This window comes from Austrofundulus limnaeus, unplaced genomic scaffold (genome assembly GCF_001266775.1).
Source record: "Austrofundulus limnaeus strain Quisiro unplaced genomic scaffold, Austrofundulus_limnaeus-1.0 Scaffold27, whole genome shotgun sequence".
NCBI lineage: Eukaryota > Metazoa > Chordata > Actinopteri > Cyprinodontiformes > Rivulidae > Austrofundulus > Austrofundulus limnaeus.
Window position 1 is genome coordinate 755,697 of NW_013952429.1, and position 11,099 is coordinate 766,795.

At 38.7% G+C, this 11,099-nt stretch overlaps 1 protein-coding gene across 7 annotated transcripts in view; it reads right to left on the minus strand.

The window, feature by feature from the left end:
* The window catches only part of adgrl3.1 (adhesion G protein-coupled receptor L3.1), a 131,931-nt gene extending 128,415 nt beyond the window's left edge, over positions 1-3,516 (minus strand). For 6 of the 7 annotated variants that reach the window (XM_014004869.1, XM_014004867.1, XM_014004872.1 and 3 more), the window contains exon 1: positions 3,276-3,515. The gene's annotated coding sequence lies outside the window, so the exon portion shown is untranslated. Of the gene's footprint in view, positions 1-3,275 lie in introns of all 7 variants that reach the window. The other variant, XM_014004870.1, reaches the window with a different exon arrangement.
* Between the last annotated feature and the right edge of the window lie 7,583 nt (positions 3,517-11,099).

Here is an 11,099-nt window from a genome sequence, read left to right on the forward strand (position 1 = left end):
GCAACAGTCTCAGATTTCAAATCTAAACTACAAGAGACTGGAGGGTCAGATTTCAATTCCCAAAGGTTTTTTTTTTTTTTTTTTTTTTTTTTTTTTTTTTTTTTTGCATATGTGGGTTGTGTTCCTCCCCATATTCTTCTTCTGAAACCTCCTCCTCTTCCAAATCAGAGTTGTCTTATTGGTCATTTGGGAAAAATTATAGAACCTGTTCAGCAGTGAAACGCACACTCATGTCTGCAGCACAGAGGATTTGAGTCTATAGGCTCTGAGCTGCCTCAGACAATATTGTTACATTTGAATACTTTCCTATGCTGTTTTCCTATTATTTTTGCCCTCGGCAGGAAGTCAAAAAGGCACACATAGCCTACTGACCAGGTGGCAATATTGTTTCATTTCAATCATGGGAACCTGGACTTTCTCGCACTCCTTTCCTGTTCTTTTTGTCCTCTATAAAGGCACTTATACCGGCCAGGTGGCAATATTGTTATATTTCGATCATGAGATTCTAAATGTTCCCACATTTCTAGACACCCTCATCTTTAGTGCCACACCCTTGGCTGCAAAATCTAGGCAGTGTACAGGCAAAACACTCTGCTGGAGAAGACCACGTTTTTCATGTTTGTATCTGCTTCTGATAAATCTTAGATAGAACTAAAACATTTTCACATCTTTGTGGTGTGTAACTGGCTTTGTGATTGTGATTTCAATGCAAAATGACTGTCGGGTCAAAATCACCTCAATACAATATTTGTAACTTTTTTTACTGCTTATATGGAAAATAAAAACATTTTAAACAAACATTTTACCTTTTCTAATGCTGGGGTCAATCTAGGACATGCCATCAAATTCATTTAGGTTATTTTTCTTGTTTTTAAACTCTGGTTCAGGTCATTTTGACCCGAAAGCAACAGGAGGGTTAAAATAGACACAGAATCATCAGATAAAATGTCATAAGAACATAACTCATAAATTAAATTAGCATTCCTTAACCAAATGCATACAGTCCACTACCTGGTATATTTACATTTTTATTAGAACTTGAAGCCTTTGATGGGGATGACTTTTGTCTATTACATGGAAATTTGGCCCAAAATTTTAAAATGTGAGTGAATTGCAGTCACGTTTGGATTTGTTAGACTTGATTAGCTCTGGTGACCATGATTTGGACTTCAAAATTTAATCACGTGAAATTTTTATTTTCTAAAAATTTCATTAAAATCTAGTCGTTCATAAGCTATTTTGTTGACAGACGAGGGTTGGCTCTAACATTTAATACAAAAGTTTTAAACAAACATCTCATTGACTACATTACTACTTAGAATATGTGTAGCAGCCATCTTGCAGCAATTTGAAAAAAAATAAATAAATAAATATACATCCACTAATTGCTTTCYGAGGATTTTGTTAAAACCCTCCCACAGGTCCGAGAGAGATTTGGCCAATAGACAGTCAAACAAACACAGGTACATATGCACAGTCACAGCAGCCGACAATCATGATGATAATTAATACAAAATAAAGTTAACAGACACAACAAACAGAAAAAAATTAGACCCAAATCAACAATAATCCATTCTTGCAGAGACCTCCAACAAGCCTTGAGATTCACACATTTTTATGTTTTGTTTATCCAAGTTGTGAGCATCTTGAGTGAAATATCCTTGACCGTTAAAACTGATAAAACCTCTCCAACTGCAAAAATAAATTTGCAGAATCACACACAGCAGTAGAAAGGGAGAGAGAGAACTTTAATATTCACAGCCAATTCAATCAATAAAGAAAAGGATTGCACATGAAAACACGACCCGTGGGTTTTTACACAGCGAAGATGCAATATAAGTCTCCTTTTAGGAAAAAAAAAAAAAACGGATGTCAACCACAGCCCTCTGCCAAGTGTGTCAATATCAAACAACTGCTCTCCCACCCTACTCGATCGTCAATAAATTGGATGTGCAATTCATCAGCCAACTCTAGGAGTCAGTACTCCTAATTAAAGGGGAGCTCGTAAATCCAACATTTTACAGGTCCTGCTCAGCTTGTAAATACACTGTAAATAAGTTGTGGTGAGTGGCTTCATGGGCAGATGAAGGTCTGTGTTCGTGCTTAAACTCCTGCTGATGAATTCAACGAACAGCAGGCTGATTGCAATTAATTCAAACATTGTTTGCACCTGAGGAGCGACCGGTGCGCGCGCCCGTCTGCACGCTTCCGGTTCTGCTCCTCTCCGCTTTCGCATCTCGTTACACTTGCTGATTATTGCAGGCCGTTCCATATTCTTTTTGAAGCTTGGTCAAATCAAACTGGATTAACGCGTTCAGAGGACACATTTGTTGGGCCAATTAGAGCACTTCCTGGCACAGATGGAACCCTGAGATCTCGGGGGAACAAGCTGGGTCGCATTTGGGTTCTAAAAAGGCAACAAAAAATGCATTCTGTGGAGTCTGCAAAAACACACAGCAGACCAGATGTGTGTGTGTGTGTGTGTGTGTGTGTGTGTGTGTGTGTGTGTGTGTGTGTGTGTGTGTGTGTGTGTGTGTGTGTGTGTGTGTGTGTGTGTGTGTGTGTGTGTAACAGTGATCCCTTTAGGCTTGAATATGCATGCTGTAAATAAGAATGTACTCTAACCAAAAAACCTGAGTAAATAGGTTTTAAAGTAAAGATTTTTAGGCAGAACAGTACAGCTCAGGGCTGTAGGTTCCCCTGTGGCCTTTCAGTGTGGAATTTGCATGCTCTCCCCGTACATGTGTGGCTTTCCCCAGGTTCTTTGGTTTCCTCCCACAGACCAAAAAAAGACACATATTAGGTTAGGTAACAACTCTACATGTCCATTAAGTGTGAGAGAGAGTGTTAATAGTTGTCTGACTTGTTTGTTGTTATGTAACCCTGTGATGGACTGGCGACTTGTCAAGGGTGGATCCTGTCAGTTCCCTGTGACTGCACGTGAAAAAGTAGGCAAACAATGAATGGGTGGCTGCATGGATGATTGGATGATAGATTTTCTTGTCCTTATTAATTGTGCATTTGTGTTGTATTTATGTTTTTGTATTTTATCACTTTTTAAACATCATGGCCAGGGGACTACAGCATTCGGGCTCATTCTGGCTTTTATAAATTGGCATTAAACTAAACTGTCACCTTATAAAATAAATCAATCAAATCAAGATCAAATGGATGGGTGGATGGATGGATGGATGGATGGATGGATGGATGGATGGATGGATGTTTAAGTCCACACACACACACACACACACACTTCCAGGCATGCATATTCTTACCTGTTTTCTTTTCCCTTTGTCAGAGTAAAATAAACTTCAGAGAATCACATCTCAGTAGCACCTGGGTGTCCAGGAGGGAGAGACCCAGCAAAAGAGACAAGAGAGAGAGAGAGAGGAGGGGAGGTGGGGTTATTCAAGCTCACTGAACTGAAGTCCCTGTCATTTCTCACAATGGAGACAGATAGCTATAATATGTTGTGAATGTGGGGTGCCATGTGAATAATGGCCCCATCCCCATCGTGTGAATAGCTGCAACCCACTCGAACGCAAGAAGCAGACAGTTCACAAACCACTTTGGCTCATGATTGCTTGTTTTGTGTTTATGTGTCCGTGTGTTACATGTGTGAACCACAACATAATGACCTCTTAAGTGTGAGGGTATCAAAAACTATAATGGTCCATCTTTGTTGTTGCAGGCAGTTTGAAAAGAGGACGAAAAAAAAAAACAGCTCTCTGGTGCCATGATAACTGGTTTATATATTTTTTTACTGTCAAATGCCAGGGTTGAGAGAAAATTGTTAGTTTTGTTTCAAATTTAAAAAGTCTCATGTTTTCCAGCTCCTTCATTGCAGTAGGTAAGGTTTACCTTTTTTTTTTTTTTCAGATTTTTTGAATGATGCCTTAAGATGACTTTTCTTTTGAATCGATACTATATAAATTAACTAAATTTATTGTTTGTTTAATATATATATATACTGTATATATACTGTTATATATATATATATATATATATATATATAACTTTGTGGAGAGCTCTGGCTCTACAGTCTTCAATAAATAAACTTTGCAGCCACATTTTGTGGGTCAATCTCAGCTTGTCTATTTCTAAGGTTTTGCCTTGTGGTCGACATAATGCACAGATCTGTTTTCTGGGAAAAATATGGCAGAGCTCAGGAAATGGCATGAATATGTTTGGTCTTGAATTTTTCTGTTAGTACTTATCTGAGTGCCAAGCAAGATGTGTACATGCACACACACACATACACAGCCACACATACAAACTAGTGCATCATGCATAAACATCCGGACCAGGCATCAGAGCCCAGACCTCTGTGGAGATCTTGGCCAATGTCATGCAGCAATTGGATGAATTAATGTACAAGGTCATGAACATTTTTATTTTATTTTACAGAAATAAAAAAACAAGAATCCCCCTCACACACACACACACTGCTCGTGGATGTGCTCCAATGTGTCAACATCCAAACATGAGATGGTGTAAATGTATGCATGTTAGCCCTTTCCTGCAGTGTAATCACCAGGGGCAATAAGATAACTAGAAAGAAATAAGTTAAGGGATGAGCTCCCCAAACTATGCCCGTTCATGCTTGCCTGCCGTGTGTGTCTCAGAAGACTGTATACATTATTCACATCGAGCCGGGGAACAACAGTGGCATCGGCGCGGAAAGAATGGGGCAAGAGAAGTGGAACAGAAATGGGTTAGGTTGCGGAAGAGAGGCTGTAAAGGACAAGGTTTGCGTAAGCAGTGGGACATGGCAAGGAATGGGATTTTTCATTAAGGCTCGTTTATTTGAACGAGTTGGCGAGAGGAAAGAAAAGTTCAAAGAGGCAGCTACTGAAAAAGCCATACAAACATCAGCAGCAATTCGCTGCTTTCTGCTAACCCTGAAAAAAAAAAGGAATTCATCATTAAACTGTAATTCCCCTTTTCAGCTTTCAGAGGGCACAAATCAACAACTTTCCAGGGGAATATATTAGCAGATTAACAAATGGATGAAATAAATCTTTTGTTAAAGTCATCCGAGAGATGCATCCTCTGGAAATATATTCAGATTGAAAGAATCCAAGTCCAGGGGGTCACATTCAAAGCAGGAAGCAATACTTCTTTTTTGGAGATGAAAAGTAGAAATTTTCAAATTGAGTTTGGCTGATTTTTTTATTCACCAACTGAGGCAAAGACTTCACCTCTTAGATTTACAAGTGTTTTCTTTTTTTTTACCAGACAAAAAGCTTATGGGTCTATTGACAAGATACCCTCAGAAGGGTATTGTCATCTCATGTTTTCTCCATAGCCTAAAGTGAGATTTGAAAAAAACTTTCTAAAAAATAGTTTTACCTCCACCTACTCAAAACTGCAGAGCAAATAAATCTCAGTAAGTTGGTGTAACTGATACTTGAATTTGTTTAAATGTTTGTCGTACATATATAGAAACAAAAGTAAGCTTCAGAAAATTTGTCTTTAGCACTGAAGCATTAAACTAACCTACATCTAAAAGTGACATGCTTTGAGACATGAAAAAAAAATGCCAATGACCGCATGAGTTCAACAAAAACAAACTCAGTTTAAGGCCCAGCATTCCTTGAAAGAATATGTGTATGTTTTTGACTAAAATATTTTTATTGCTTTGCTATGGCAGCTGTCTTGCATGGAACTGACTCTAAAAGTTAATCAGTTGTAGATGTACTTTCAGCAATGACTTTCTACATTTAATAAAATGTGCTCAGTGCTCCATGAGATATTTTACTAACAGAATGGCCGAAAACAACATAATTCTAAATTCTCCTTTGGCAGTGGGCAAAAAAAGTATTTTTAATCCATTCAAGATTTTCTTCTAACTCTATGAGCTTCATTTCTCCACATTTAGCAGCATATCCTCCTTCACTTTACTTGTATAATCCTGATGCAAATGCTCCATTATTCCTGACAGAATGGTTTTAGAATGCTTCGATTTGGTATTAAAACTTGCAGTTTGATCTAATGCTATTTGAATGGCAATAAGAATGGAAGAAGCACTAATACTTTCTTAAATGGCTTTTTTAATGCTGCAGAGATTTTGTTAACCACACAAACCCTTTAATATTGATCGTACCAATGTTATCGGAGAGCTCAGTTTTCAGTGAATCCATCTAGATTGCATGGTCGCCTCTGGTATATAACCCTTTACAACAGCTACCACCCTGCCACTATTTTAAAGTCTAACGTTTAATATTGTCTCTTAGAAATGGGAAGGACAGAAACTGCAAACATTAACAGCTTTCGTTAGAAGCTGAGGAGGCTCTCTAGCCAAAGTCTGACTAAACAATAGATAGATGGGGTTTGTTTCCTTTTTTTTCTTTCTGTTGCTGGGGCTCTGTGGCTTTCTGAAGACAAGAAGTGGATTTCACACGAGAAATGCTTTAGATTTTCCCACAGGCAAACAATAGTGTTTTCTATTATGAGAGGCAGCGGTTGTATCGCTGTCCCACATCGTCCCCATTATTCATCAGTCCTCTGGATGTAATTAAAACTCTACCATATGCTTTCATGACAGTTTTTCATGTATAAGACTTTGTAATGTTGCCACAGACTGAAAGATTGCATCATAACGGAGCAGAATTTTTTGTTGATGCCCTGTTGGCAGAGATTTATAGTGAATCAAAAGGCTTCCTTTAAAGGGCGGAGCCCCTCAACGTTCATTTAAAAACCGCAGTTATTCCCCTGCTCTCTAATTCAATATAAGCATAAAGAATGTGGAGCAATAACGTGTACGGTCTACCCAGGCGTAAAATTAAAGACTCTTGTCTGTGTGCCTCATATAGATCCTTGAGAGGCAACACAGGCAGAGTGTGAAAATGACGAAGGAAAGGTGTACACCATGATATATAAAGCTGATTGATTTTTTTTTCGGTTGCTGTCAAAACGTTGAGCTGTAATTAGCTAAACTCAGCTTTATGAGTATGGTATGAAGACGTTACAATAATTCCTTCAAGACAAAGTCAGAAACACACGTGTACAATTCAGAATATTTTATCAATCCATACATCCATTTTTTCATGCAGGATTGCTAAATGTATCTCTACTGGTCATCGGATAAAAGTTACAGTTCACCCTGGACATGTCACCAGTCCATTAAATGAACACAAATAGGCAACCAAGCATTCACAGCTTCACTTTCTCTCACCTAGTGACAACTTAGTGTTATCATTTAACCTCTCATGCATGTTTTTGGATTGTGGAAGGGAACCAGGATACCCAGCAAACTCAAACGTGCATGAGGAGAGCATGCAAATGCCTAAGACCCCAGCCAGATTGTGAACTTGCAACCTTTTTGCTGTGGGGCCACTGTTCTAACACCACTATGCTGGCATAGATAACGTGTATTGTTTTAACCATAAAAAAAATCCCATGAACAGCTTTTTTTAAAGATTCAAAATGTCCTACTTCTCTCCATCAATTATGACTTTCAGCTATTATTTTATTCTCATCTGTGGTAGAAATGATTTAATTTATCACATCATCTGAGGGTTCATATTGTATGTATGAACATTGGATGACAATGTGCATACAGTTGCCGAAACTGTTAGAAAAACAGTCAAGAGGCCTGTGTAAGTCACTGCTGCAGGCCCATGGGCCACAGAGGAAGTCATCTGTCTTCGTGTGACACTATCAGGTTCCCTCGCATAACGCAGAGGTGGTAAAATGACTTTATTACACAATGTGAAAGATACTTCAGGGACAAATTGCCAGGGACCAATCCACTCCAAAGGGGGAGCCAAGGTGTTTTTATCGAGACTCAGACTGTCTCTCAGCTTCAAAACTGCGTGGCATATTTTAGAGTACCACCTTGTGAATCTGGTAAAAGTTGACTTATTGAGAAGATTCCTCATGGTGCATTATTCACCTGTAAAATGGAATATAAAACTAGGCAGAAAAAAGTGCTACAGACAATGATTTTTTACTAATTATGAAAGGATAAATGCAGAGTGCTGCAAATGATGTGAATGTATGTCTTAATGCCACTGATCATGACTCCATTTTCTTCTATCTCCGCTCCATCAACCAGGATGACCATCTCATTGTCTTTTCTCTCCTTTGGCCTATCACGCTACACCAACAACTAAGATACAGATCAATACACCCTGGCACATATTTTCACTCTGAAAGACTTGAAATAAAAATAATATTCGTTATCAGTCAGAATCACAGCCATTCTACTAACAGGCGTATAAAATGACAGCGTTGTTTAATTTTTTTTTCTTAAATTTGCCATCAAATGACCAGTCCATCAAAGTACTTTGAGTCAGATCTTTCAGCCTGGTTTATGCTGAAAGGAACCAGATGAACGGGAATGGAAGATGTATGTAATGCAGTTAAAGTAAAAGCCCAGTAAGCAGGAAATTTAAGAGGGGCCGGGGGATGATGGTATTACAGCAGACGCTGATTGCAGACAATCTGCTGAAGAAGGAAAAGATATGGAAAATATCATTGGATGCAGGACAGTGGATATGCGAGGAAGAAAAATGTTTAAGACGCACAGAGAAAGTATAAATTAAATCTATTCCAGCAACATGCAAACAAATCTACAATCATTTTATTGCACTGCCAAATATGACTGTTAAGGTAGTTAAAGTAAACACTATTCATTAAACCAACCAACCCAGACTTTTCCATCTATTGTCTTAGCCGATGCACTAATCCACCACAGTCGCTTATTTGCACCACCGCGTAAGACTTTAAACAATTCTGCATTTCCAAACCCTGCAGAAAGCTTCCTCCACTGATAAGAAACGCTGTCTTGTATGCCACGGCACCGAGAGATTTATGGCCCCAGCCCTGTGATGACCTCATTGTTCATTGCCCCATAATTCAAATCTGATTCGCAGTGTTGCATCACATTGTGTGTGTGACTCATTTCTATGAAGCCCATTCCCTAAACGAGCGAGCAAGGTCTCCTCAGCACGCTATAGCGAACCCACAAACAAAGCAAAGAATTTCCCATCAACGCGGCGGCCGACTGGCTTAACGCATAAAAAACACCGGAACACGCTGCTTAAATGGGCTGAACTGGGAGAAAAGGGGAGAAGTACCATTGTGAAAGCCTTCCTGTGGAGACCAAAATAATCAGCAGACCTTTGAGTGAGCATATTACAATCACTCTTGCCATTGGACACTGGTTTTCTATTCAGCTCTCTGATGGCTCTGTGTGCGTCACTACTGTGAATATACAGTACAGCTTCAGGCAGGTCCACATGTCTCGACTGTATGATCTTATGCATGTGTGTCTGCATGGATATGTGTTTGTTTGTGAAAGGTAAAGTGGTAGAAGCTGTAGAAGGTGAATGCTTGGAAGGAAACACCTATTTGTGTTTGCAAGTTTCTTCTGACTGGTGACAGATCTGAGTGGTGCACAGAGAGGTGAAGGATACAGACATGAATGTGAACAGGACAAAATGTTTCTTTTGTGGGAAACACATTACAGCTACAGAGTGCGTAAGAGGGTCTACACAAAGAAAACCATACTTCATGCAAAAACATTACGATATTTCAGCAGGAAGTGCCCAAGGCTGCACCGGAAGTGCTACAGCTTGCTGTTGTTAATGCTGTTTGCATTCACAAACAACAATGGAGTTCTTTGTTAAAACATTGCAATGCAAAGACAACGATAAATTTTTTAAAAAGTTTTTGTTCGTGAATCAGTATATGTCTTGGGGGACAGAAGTCCAGTTTTGCAATTTGCAAAATGAGTTTTACTACCAAATCGTGTCTGTGTTTTCACGTTTTCACTTTTCACTTTTTCAAATGTGACAAATTGCTTTGGATTTTATAATATTTATTTTGTTTGCCATTTATATTTTGCACAACACTTGAGCATTTTTAGAAAACCTGCCATTTTTTTCAGAGTGAAATTTTATTTGAGTCTCTGCAACAGTCTCAGATTTCAAATCTAAACTACAAGAGACTGGAGGGTCAGATTTCAATTCCCAAAGGTTTTTTTTTTTTTTTTTTTTTTTTTTTTGTCTTGGTAGATCTGCTAGTGTACTAAAAATAAGGACACTGATAAAATGATATACTTTCAGGTTAACTTCTTTTTCTGGGTGAATGATGTCCTTTCATTACTGTAAAGTACTCACTGACATTTTACGGAACAGATGGACAGTAAACTGTTCAGTCCCTCGGCTGTGATGTAACCGCAAAACATAATATTCCCACCACAATGCTTCTTAAGGCTTTTGTTCGGCCTAAATATGCCTCCAGTTTTTTGTGAGCCGACATAATTTTGATTCAGAAGTCATTATACCAAAGGTCTACTGGTTATAATTACAAGTGAAAATCAGCTTCACTTGTCTCTTTTGAACAATGGATCATGTTGGCTATTTTGGAGGTCGTAAAAACGTACTTCTGTATTCAGCACTCTGCTCTTGGGCTAAACTGTCTGAGGTAGCTCTTCATGCCTTAACTGACATATTCTAAATTATAAAGCATGTTTATGTGATTGTTTTCAGTTATCAAGCTCCTCTCTTVTGGAACCAACTTCCAGTTTCTGGCCGTGAGGCTGACACTCTGTCTACTTTTAAGATTAGACTGAAGACTTTCCTTTTTGATAAATCCTACGGTTATACTTAGGTTTCCTGAGTTATTCCTTAGTTATTATAGTTAATTAGCTGTGCTGCTATAGGCTTAGACTGCTGGAGGACAAACAGACCACATTTCTTCACTCTGCTGTCTTTAGTCTCTCTCCTCTACGTTTGTTTTAATTACTTATATCAATAACATGTGTTTTTTACTTTATTTTATTTTATTTTATTTCATTTTATGTTTTGTCTCTCTTCCAGAAGACCAGTTCTGTGTTTAGCTGCATCTCTTTCCTGTCCCCAAACCCAGCCGATCGAAGCAGATGGCCGCCTGTCCTGAGCCTGGTTCTGCTGGAGGTTTCTTCTTGTTAAGGGGGAGTTTTTCCTCTGCACTGCTGCCAGTGTGCTGCTCAGGATGGGAGACTGTGATGAAGCAAAGATTAGGTGCAGTATGCTGGCTTCTTTAGATTATTATTATTATTATTATTTGTGTGTGTGTGTGTGTGTGTGTGTGTGTGTGTGTGTGTGTGT